The sequence below is a fragment of the Haliaeetus albicilla genome, chromosome 10 (assembly GCF_947461875.1).
Source record: "Haliaeetus albicilla chromosome 10, bHalAlb1.1, whole genome shotgun sequence".
Classification (NCBI taxonomy): domain Eukaryota; kingdom Metazoa; phylum Chordata; class Aves; order Accipitriformes; family Accipitridae; genus Haliaeetus; species Haliaeetus albicilla.
The window spans coordinates 27,450,253-27,461,557 of record NC_091492.1 but is presented as its reverse complement, the minus strand read 5'-3'; the positions used below and the strand labels follow the sequence as shown (position 1 = coordinate 27,461,557).

The 11,305-nt window shown below is 49.0% G+C and overlaps 1 long non-coding RNA gene across 2 annotated transcripts; it reads left to right on the top strand.

Annotated features, from left to right (window-relative positions):
• Positions 1-8,239: 8,239 nt before the first annotated feature.
• On the top strand, positions 8,240-10,934 carry LOC138687429 (uncharacterized). 2 transcript variants are annotated; one of them, XR_011326608.1, is made up of 2 exons: positions 8,240-8,309; positions 10,527-10,934. It is a non-coding gene; the product is annotated as an uncharacterized lncRNA (long non-coding RNA). The 2 variants fall into 2 exon arrangements; XR_011326607.1 differs by lacking the exon at positions 8,240-8,309 and adding an exon at positions 10,202-10,425.
• The last annotated feature ends 371 nt before the right edge of the window (positions 10,935-11,305 follow it).

Genomic DNA, 11,305 nt, shown 5'->3' with positions numbered 1-11,305 from the left:
CCCATTGCTCCTTGTCCTCCCACCATGCACCACTGTGCCCAATTCTGTCTTCTCAATAATCACCGTGCAGATACTGGAAGGCTGCTATTAGCTTCCTCCCCCTCCCACCCGTCACCTTTTCTCCATGCTGGGAAGGCCCTGTTCTCCTTCCCTCAGCCTCTCCTCACACTGTGAATGTTCCAGCCCTCTCAGCATTGTGGTGGCTCTCTGTTGAACTTGCTGTAGTTGGTCAAGGTCTTGTATTTGCAGAGGCCCAGAACTGGATGTAGTAGTCTAGATGTGGCCTGATGAGTCCTGCATAAAGACGATAATCACTTCCCTCAACATCTGGCTGTGCTCCTCATAATACAGCCGAGGATGCTGTTGGCCCTTTTTGCTGCCAGGGCACAGTGATGGCTCATGTTCGGCCTGCTGTCTGCCAGGACCTTCAGGTCGTTTTCTGCAGAGCTGCTCCTCAGTCAGTCAGTTCCCAGTCTGTATCATCATGAGAGCTTTTTCCTTCCTGGGATCATTTGTCCTTGTTGAATTTCTTAAGGTCCCTGCCAGCCCATTCCTGCAGCCTGTCCAAGTCTAGTAAAAGAACAACAGAGGACACCTCTATGACGGTAGGAATGCAAGGTACCTACTATAGATGATAGTAAAGCTGATCAGTGAATCCCGAGTCCACTGGGAGGAAGACCCCTGGGACAATCCACAGTCAATATATGTGATTTGTTAGATTTAAGGCCAATAATTAAGAGCTTTATAGTTCTATGGAATAGTTTGCATAATCATACAATTGTGAATTAATATGTGTTATTTATCTAGCTAATTATTATTTTCTTTTTTGCTTTCCCAAACTCCTTATAACGGGTTCACTAATCAATAAATATCATAATCAGTTTATCAGTTACTTCCTAAGACTCCCATCTAAGAGCATGAGCATCAAACCTCAGAAGTAACATTACGCCAAGGCCCTTCATTTGTCCTCTTTTGCCCCAACGTGCATAAATTGCTTTTCAGTGTCCCTAAGCCCTCTGTTCACTCTCTGGTCCCCTCGTGACGACTCTTTCCTTTTTGAGCAGCCCAGTGCTCTCCAGTCAGCTTTCAGCAAGCTGCTCTCAAGCACTGGATTACACCTCTGCTGCCCTTGCAGGCCCCAATTATCTCTTACAGTCTGACGGCTGTGCCCACCCTGCCCCACTCCCACATGCATGGGCTGCAGCTGTGGGTAATGAGGCTGATGATGGCTGGGCATAGCTGGCAAGCACAGGCGCTCCATTAGTACTAACGGCGCCTTTTTCTCTAAGGGGCTGCAGTTATGGGGCATTACTCCACTTTAGGTTTAGGTAAGAGCCAAGAGTGGGGCACTGTGCCACCTGCAGCTACCGTGAGCTGAGGTCAGACAGGTAGAAGGGAGCCTCTGCCAAGACTTACCTACAGAGGAGTACCGAGTTGCGTGGAGGTAAGCTAGAAGTAAGGGGAGTGGGGGTGGAAGGGTTTGTGGGGCAGTGTGGAAGCAGCGGGTCTGTGCTTGGAGCTGCACGTCCCGCATAAGATGAGGCTCTGTGTGCCCGGGACCATCCTGGGCAACCTGGGAGAGATGGTGAGGGTGCCATGGGCGGGCCATGGGAAACTAGCCAAAGGGGCAGCTGAGGCAGCTGCAGGTAGCCACGGAACCATGGTCAGATTACTGCTGTGCGGGGCAGACCTGCCAGCGTTAAGGCAGCTTGCTCCGTGGTGGTGCTCAGCAGAATGAGGCGTGCTGGCACACAAACAGCCATAAGCGTAAGATACCCCTCTGTCCCGAGGCATGCCGGGAGTTGTAGTCTCCTGGCACCGGGCTGCTGGTTGACCACATTGGCCTGTGGGGCACGATGGGAGTAGTAGCCTTTCAGCACCGGGTTAGGGGTTAGCATTAGGTTAGGGTAGGGTTTAGGGGCATGAAACGGAGCCAGAGAAGGGGACCAAAGCAGCATAGAGGCAGTCTTTGCTGTAGGTAAAATAATAGTCTTTGAACTAGGGGATAGTTTTGGGAGGGCTGTGCAGTTGCCTGGCTGCTTGCTAACTGTTTGAGCCTTTTGCAGGTGCTGAGGTGTAGCCTGGCAGCTGAAGGAGCATCACAGTTGGAAACTCTGCAGAGAGCTCAGGCCATCCACAGAGGATGAGCTCTGACTTGCAACTTGGGCATAGCTAAGTCCTGGGGCTGCATTGCATACCGGGGAGGCTGGGTGGGTGGCAGGTGGCTCTGCCCTGGTTGGGGATGGGGGAGACTGTGTGGTAGTCTGCATGCTGCTGGGTAGACGGAGCTGGAGTTTTGTTTGTGCGACTGAAGGTGACTGTGGACACTGGGCAGGACACGTGTTTGCTGAGCAGTAGGAATTTGAGTGATGTGCCAAGTGATTAAGTAGCTTGAACCACACATGCTCATTATGTAACAGGCTAAAACAATGTCTAGTTTTACATCATAAGAAACATTTCCCCAGCTGCAGTATTTTACCTTTGTTCTGTGAGGCATTTTCTGGTTAGTCTTTAGGGTGGGATTTACTGGCCAGAGGAAAAGATTTTTGAGGCGCTGTTAGTGACAGCAGGAGGAATATGACCAGTCATCACAAATGCCTCTCTCTCTCTCAGGAGGTTCCACTTTCCTTACAGGAAGGCTGGTTGGTAATAATAAGTGTCACTGGCTCTGGATGTTTGCTTGTGGACCTGAGAAAACAAACAAAAAGGTAATTGGCCCTGATGCCGATTAATTGGTGCTTATGGTGTTGAAGGTAGATTCATCAGAAGTGCATTCTGGTGTGTATCTTCTTGTTCTGCTGCACTTCCAAATGAAAGGACAACTTTTAAAGCTGTGGGCAAAAATTTGTCTGGTTCTCTACTGTTTTCCTGCTCATATGTGCTTTGGTATTTCTTACTTAAAACTGAGTGTTCAAAGTCTTCCACTTATGGTTTATTGTTGAGAATTTGTTGCTGAGGGTTTCTTACTCTGGGGTTATAGTTTATTACTTTATTTTGTGGGGGGTCATTATTTGCCAGGATTTAAAATGTAACATCATCCATAAACTTTAAATCCCCAACAACCATTTTGGTTCCAAGATTTCCAGTTTGTAACTTAGATTCAGGACTGATGACTTACAGAAATTGTGATGTCTAAATCCTAAGATAATCAACTGTAAGTCCTGAACCCTAAATGCTAGGCTGTGAACACTTCTGTGGGGTATTTAATCTTCTTCTGTGCCAACCAGCGTTCACCTCTCTGCTCTGATCTAAGCTCTGGGTTTGATATGATGCAGCCACTTCACACTGCATCAGACTGCTAAGGTGATGAGTCAGCTGAGAGCTGTGAAAATTGTGGGGGCTCTATTCGAGAGGTGCACTATGTGTGCATTGCTGGTGCGCGCTCGGCGCGCAGAGTGCAGAACTGCAGTGCTGGTGCTGCACCGGTGTGCAGCAGTGCTGCTGCGGGCTCCCAGCTCTCTGTCTTGCAGCCCATTGCTGTTTTTTCCTTTTCCATCTCTTTGTCCTGATCTGCATCCATCTCTTTTTTTCCCCACAATTTCTCTGGCTTGTTCCCTGGCGTTCTTTTCCCCTCTGCACCTATATGTGCTGCTCTGTCTCCCTGCCTTCCTGTCTTTCTCCCTCCTTCCTCTTTTTTCTCTTTCCCTTTGTATTGCTCACTGTCGCTGGTTTTTTTCATTCTGCATCTCACTGTCCCCATCCTCCTTCCTGTTCATCTCTTACTCTTTCTGACCCTTTGTGCTGCTCCCTGTCCCTCTTATTTATTGCTTCACCTCTCTGTCCCATGCTATGTCCCTGTTTTCTCTCATGCTCCACCTCTCTGTCATTCTCTTGGTTGCTCTCGTTGGCTCTCTATCCCAGCGTCCTGCTCCCCATTCCTGGCTCTTTCACCGTATCCATCTTTCTGGATCCCTGTCCCTTACCTGTTTTCTATATGCCTCTGTCCTTCATCCTGTCTTTCCTTGTCCCTCTGTTCTGCTAGACATCACTGTCCTTCCCCCCCGCCCCCTCTTCCTTCTCCATCTCTGCCTCGGTCCTGTAACTCTCTTCCTCTCTCTGTCTCTAATGTTTCTTTCTCAATCTCTGCCCCTCTCCCTGTCCCTTTTCTCTTATTCTCTCTGTCCTCCATCCTCCCCCTAAGTTTTTGTCTGTATATCTCCATACCTCTGCCTGTTCCATTGTTTCTTGCTATATCCCTGTGCCCAGCTTGCTGTCCCATTATTCCCTTTTGTCCTGTTCCCTGACTTTTTTCCTCATCCTGCAGTACATCAGACCATCTTCGATAATGGGATCATCTACATGGCACCAGGCCTGCTGGTGTCAGATGGGATTCACCTTTCTCAAAGGGGGAAGAGGGTCTTTGCTCATGAACTAGTGGGGCTCATTGACAGAGCTTTAAACTAGACTTGAAGGGGGAGGGGGATAATACTTGCCCGTGACAAGCTGTGGGATGCCTTGCCAAGGTTAGAGGGGTGGGGTACTAGCAAGGGCCCTCAGCCTGTTTCTCTGAGGTGTGCTGGGTAGACTGGAGCACACTTGAAGTCTTATGGAGATGAGCCAGGGGCTCCCAAGGTAATAGGAGCCAACAGGGAAACACTGGCGAAGTGAAGTGTACTTACCTTTGAGGTACCTACACACCTTAGGGGTGTGTTCTTCTAAGAAGGTGATGTGGCCAACAGCCCAGATCATGTGCCTCTACACCAATGCATGCAACACGGGCAACAGGAGGAGTTGGAAGCCACCATGCTGCTAAAAAGCTATGGCCTAGTTGCCATTACTGAAATCTGGTGGGATGAATCCCATGACTGGAGCGTGGCCATCGATACCTACAGGCTGTTCAGAAGGGACAGATGAGGAAGGAGGGGTGGAGGGGTTGCCCTTCATGTCAAGAAATGGATAGATTGCGAAGAGCTGTCTCCTGAATAATAGCCACGAGCAGGTTGAAAGCTTATGGGTAAGAATTAGAGACAGAGGCAACAAAGGGAACCTTGTAGTTGGTGTTTACTATGGGCTGCTGGATCAAGGGGAGCCTATTGACAAAGCCTTCTTACTCCAGCTACAGCAGGCATTGTGCTCGCAGGCTCTCATTCTGCTGGGGGACTTCAACCACCCCGACATCTGCTGGAAAAGTAGCATGGTGAGCTGTAGGCAATCCAGAAGACTCCTTGAGTGCATGGAGGATAGCTTCTTAAGCCAGGTAATAGACAGCCCTACCAGAGGGGATGCAATAGTGGACCTGACGGTGACCAACGCAAGTGAGCTAGTCAGTGGCATCAAGACTGGAGGCAGCCTGGGCTGCAGTGATCATGTGCTGGTGGAGTGCACAGCCCTGAGGGGTATGGGACAGGTGAAGAGCAGGACCCTGAATTTTAGGAAAGCAAAATTCCAGCTGTTCAAGGAGTTAGTCAACAGGACCTTCTAGGAAACTGCCCTCAGGGACAAGGGAGCAGAACAGAGCTGGCAGATCTTTAAGGACACTTTCTATATAGTGTAAGAGCTCTTGATACCCAGGTGTAAGAAGTCGGGAAAGAAAGGCAAGAGACTGCATGGATGAATTGAGACCTGCTGGTCAAACTAAAGGGCAAGAAGGAAATGCACAGGCAGTGGAAGCAGGGACAGGTATCCTGGGAAGACTATGGGGATGCTGCCTGATGGTGTAGGGATGGGGTCAGGAAGGGCAAGGCACGGGCTGGAGCTGAACTTGGCAAGGGATGCAAAGAATAATAATGGCTTCTATAGGTATGTCCTTCAGAAAAGGAAGGTCAAAGAAAGTGTACTCCTGTGATGAACATGACTGGCAAGCTGGTAACAATGGATGAGGAGAAGGCTGATGTGCCCAACATCTCTTGCCTCAGTCTTCACTGGCGACCTCTCTTCCCACACCTCTCAAGTGGATGGACTGCAGGACAGGGACTTGGGGAGCAAAGTCCCTCCCACTGCAAGAGAAGATTAGGTTTGTGACCACCTGAGGACCCTGAACATAAAGAAGTCTATGGGACCTGATGAGATGCATCCTAGAGTCCTGAGGGAATTAGTTGATGTAGTTGCCAAGCCACTCCATGGCACTTGAAAAGTCATGGCAGTCAGGTGAAATCCCTGGTGACTGGAAAAAGGGAAACATTACATCCATTTTTAAAAAGGGTAGAAAGGACTACCCTGGAAACTACTGACTTGTCAGCCTCACCTCTGTGCCTGGGAATATCATGGAACAGATCTTCCTAGAAGCTATGCTGAGGACAGGGAGGTTCTCTGAAACAGTCAGCATGGCTTTACCAAGGGCAAGTCCTGCCTGACCAACCTAGTGGCCTTCTGTGATGGAGTGACTATATCAGTGGACAAGGTAAGAGCTACGGATGTCATCTATCTGGACTTCTGTAAGGTCTTTGACATGGTCCCCCACAACATCCTTCTCTCTAAATTAGATATGGATTAGATGGATGGACTATTCGATGGATAAGGAACTGGCTGGATGGTGACATCCAGAGAAGAGTGGTCAATGGCTCAATGTCTAGTGACAAGTGGTGTCCCTCAGGGGTCCGTATTGGGACCAGTACTGTTTAATATCTTCATCAATGACAGACAGTGGGATCGAGGGCACCCTCAGCAATTTTGCAGGTGACACCCAGCTGAGTGGTGCAGCTGACATGCCTGAGGGACAGGATGCCATTCAGAGGGACCTGGACAAGCTCAAGAAGTGGGCCCAGGTGAACTTCACAAGGCCAAGTGCAAGGTCCTGCACCTGGGTCAGGGCAACCCCCAGTATCAATACAGGCTGGGGGATGAAGGGATTGAGAACAGCTCTGCAGAGAAGGACTTGGGGGTACTGGTGGATGGAAAGCTGGACAAGAGCCGGCAATGGGCGCTCACAGTCCAGAAAGCGAACCATATCCTGAGCTGCATCACCAGCAGTGTGGCCAGCAGGTCAAGGGAGGGCATTCTGCCCCTCTACTCCACTCTGGTGAGACCCCACCTGGAGTACTGCATCCAGCTCTGGAGTCCTCAGCACAGGAAAGACACGGACCTATTGGAACAGGTCCAGAGGAGGGCCAGAAAAATGATCAGAGGGATGGAACACCTCTCCTATGAGGAAAGGCTGAGCAAGTTGGGGTTGTTCAGCCTGGAGAAGAGAAGGCTCTGGGGAGACCTTATTGTGGCCTTTCAATACTGAAAGGGGGCTTAAAAGAAAGATGGGGTAGACTTTTTAACAGGGCCTGTTGCGATAGAAGAAGGGGTGATGGTTTTAAACTAAAAGAGGGTAGATACAGACTAGATATAAGAAAGAAATTTTTTACCATGAGGGTGGTGAGACACTGGAACAGGTTGCCCAGAGAGGTGGTAGATGCCCCATCCCTGGAAATGTTCAAGGTCAGGTTGGATGGGGCTCTGAGCAACCTGATCTAGTTGAAGATGTCCCTGATTATTGCAGGTGGGGTGGACTAGATGACCTTTAAAGGTCCCTTCCAACCCAAACTATTCTATGACTCTATGATCACTGTTTTTTCTTTCTCCATCTCTTTGTCCTGATCTTTCTCTCTTTTTTCTGCATTCTCTCTCACTTGTCCCCCTATCTCTTTTTCTCTCTCTGTCCTCCCTTCCTTATTCCTCTCATTCAATTTCTCATTTTCTCTCTCTTTCCCCCTGTCCTGCTCCCTGACCCTGTTTTTCTTCCACCATGTCCCTGCAGGGCTTCTCATCCTTTTATTGATTTCTCTTTTTTTTTTTTTTAATTTCACTGTCCTTTTCCCTCTACCTTTCTTTCTCTGCTCCTCAGTCCTTCTCCCTCATCATATTTTTCTCTTTCTGTTCCTCTGTCCTGCTCCCCGTTGCTGTATTTTCATTCTCTATATCTGCTGCTCCAGTAATGACTGCCGAGTTGTCCAAGGGGAAGGGTGAGTATACAGGCACTGAGCCCCAGAGCAGACTCCCTCCTGGGACTTACACACATTAATGAATAAACACTTGCTGCTCCTTTGCACTCATGGCTGTGTTTGTAGCCCTTTGTGCTTGGTGAGTGGCTGTCAGGGTCCAGGGGAGCAGGTTACATAGTGGGTGTAAGGGGCCATGGCTGCAGCTGTGGGCTAGGGCTGGAGGAGCCCCAGGTGGGGCCAGTGAGGCTGATGGTGATGGCCTTTCTGTGTAAAAGGGCTGCAGCCCCAGGGGATGGTGCTAGCTGGCCACTTACTGGCTATGGATGGGAGCTGCTGTAGCTGGAGAGACTAGAAAAAGGTAAAGCTGCTGAAGAATAAAATAAAGGGGATCCAGCCAGCAGCTGCTTCCAGCTGCAGACAGGAGACAGCCTGCCTCTCCAGGTGAGGAAGGATCCCTCTTAGTGTAGTTCTCAGCAGATCCGATCACCAACATGCATGGCAGGGTCTGTATGCATAACCAAAAGCACACTACAGCCACGTAGTGTGTGTGCATGTGAGGCTGTGTTTCTAGGAAGCCTCATATTGTAAGAGCTGCAAGACACCAAACTATTCTCTTGGGTGGATGACAGTCAAGTGACCAGAGCTACAGAGGAGGAAGGGAGAGGGGGAGAGAGATGTGTCTGAACTGTCAAATTCTCCCAGCAGCTCCAGAGTGGGAGGTACAGTGAGTCCTGGACCCCTGGGGCTGTGTCACCTCTCTCCTGCATCCCGGTCCCTCCCTGCCCCCACCTTCTCTTTCACTGCTGTCGATTTTTTTTTTTTTTTCCCCTTCCTGCACCTCTCCCTCTCTTGTTCTCCAAGTGCCCCTCTTTCTCTGTTGTTCTGCCTCTCTGTTTTCTTTTTCTCTCTGCATTTCTGTCCTGTTCCCTGTCCCTCTTTTTTTAATCCTCTCTCTTGCCCTGCAGCCCATCACTACTTTTATCTTTTTTCCATCTGTCTGTCTTCCTATCCCAATCTTGTTAATTCCTCCCTGTCTGCCCTTTAGCCCTTCACAATTCCTGCTGCTCTCACCTGTCTGGCATTGTGTCTCTATTTTAAAATTTCTCTCTCTGCCCTGTATTCTAGATACACTTTTACTTTCTTAGATTCTTTTGTTCCAGGTCCCTGTCCCTGTGTTTTAACTTCTTCCCTTGCTGTCTGTCATGGTCCACTTGGTGGACTCGTGATGGTTCATTTGCTACGATCTCGAAAGTGCAAAATTAAGGTGACCAGCACCAAAGGGGATAGCAGTAATCACACAGTAAAACTTTATTGTATTGCCTGTGAGAAGGCAGGCGATAGTTAGAGATGGGTGAAAGAAAGGAGAAAAGTAAAGTTAAGTTTATAGAGAGGAGAAAGAGAGGTTATAGCTACCACCGCTGATCTCAAGACGTCCTAACGGTCCCAGGTCCAGCTAATGCTGTGTCGTTGATTGTCGTGGTCCTTGGTGGGGAAGGTTCCAATTTCTGTTGTTCAGAAGTCATCTTTTATGCTTAGTAACACACCTTGCTCCACCTCTGCCTCAGGAGTCTCCACCCTTCTCAGCATACAATTATCATATCTCCACCCTTCTCGAGCGAGGCTATCATGCAGGCGCAGGGTCAGTGTCCAAGGCGTGGTAAGTCCTGGAGGCGGGCAGCCTTCAACCAGGAGGTGTGTTTTGGTATTATAAAGAAACAAAGTTCGTCTAAAGTTCATGATTTCTTCATCGATGTTATGGCAACAGTTGCAATCCATCCTTTTTGACAGTAGCTATGAGGTTATCTCTAACGGCTCTAGCCAGGTACCTTCCAGGAACCTTGTACCGCGCATTCCGTCCTTGGGACTGGCCGCTGTGCTCCAAACAGGCCGTTGTCAGGTAACGTACTGTTCACGTTCCTGATGACAATGTTGAGACAATGCTGATTTTCTGACTGACTCTTACACTGTCCCATAGCCCATTTTTGTCTTTATCATTCTCTCTCTGTCTGGCTCCCTGTCCCTATTCTTTATTTCCTCTCTCTCTCTCCTTTAGATCATCAATGTTTTTGGTATTTCTCAGTCTCTGTCCATCTCACTGCCCCTTTTTAAATTCCTCCTTCTGCCATGTGGCCCATCACTAATCTTTGTTTTTCTCCATCTCTCTCAGTCTGGTACCCTCTCCCTTTTAATTAGTTCCTCCTTTCTGTCCTGTAGCCCATTGCTATTTCTCTCCCTCCCCACCCTGCTGCCTCTCTCTCTGTCTCCTTTACCCTATTTTTCAATCCCCCCTCTCTGCCCTGTAGCTGATCACTGTTGTAGTGGGTTTGTGTGGCAAGTTTTGGTAGCTGGGGTAGGGGAGTGGGCAGGGGCGGCAGGGATGGGTTCTGTGAGAAGACACCAGGACTTGCCCCCGTGTTGGGCACAGCCAGTTCCAGCTCCAAGATGGATCTGCTACTGGTCAAAGCTGAGCCAACCAGCAATGCTGGTAGTACCTCTGTGATATTTAGGAAGGGCTAAAAAATGCTGTGCAGAAGCTGTCAGCCCTGCAGACACCAAGGTCAGTGAAGAAGGAGAGGGAGGAGGTGATCCATGTGCTAAAGCAGAGATTCCCCTGCAGCCCATGGTAAAGACCATGGTGACACAGGCTGTCCCCCTGAGCCCATGGAGGTCCATGGTGGAGCAGATATGCACCGTGCAGCTGATGGAGAACCCCATGCCAGAGCAGGGGGATGCACCCAAAGGAGGCTGTGATGCTGTGAAGAGGAGCCCCCATTGGAGCAGATTTTCTGGCAGGACCTCCGGCCCCATGGGAGTGACCCCACACTGGAACAGAAGAAGAGCATGAAGGAGGAAGGAGCAGCAGAGACAACTTGTGATGAACTGACTGCAACCCCCCGCTCCCTCTCCCCCTGTGCTGCTTGACAGGACAAGGTAGAGAAGTCAGGAGTGAAGATGAGCCCAGGAAAAAAAGAGAGGGTTGGGGGGAAGGTGGTTTTTGGATTTGTTCATATTTCTCATTATCATACTCTGATTTTGATTGACAATAAATTAATTTCCTCAAGTCAAGTCTGTTTTGCCTGTAACAGTAATTGGTGAGTGATCTCTTTGTCCTTATCTTGACCCACAAGCTTTTCTGTTGTACTTTCTACCCTCCTGTCTTGTTGAGGAGGTGGAGTGATAGAGCTTGGTGGATAGCCGTCAGCCAGCCAAGGTCAACCCACCACAGTTTTCTTCTGTCAGGCTGTGTCCCTATTTTTAAAATCTTGCCTATGTTTCTTCTATGCTATCAGTTTTGAAACTTTCTACCTCTCCATTCCTATTTAAATTCTTGCATGTTTCTTAAACCCAATTGCTTTTTAATTTTTTTTGCTACCTTTCCCTCTCTTGGTCTCTATGACCTTATTTTAATTTCTTGCCTGTGTTTCTTGTACCCTGTT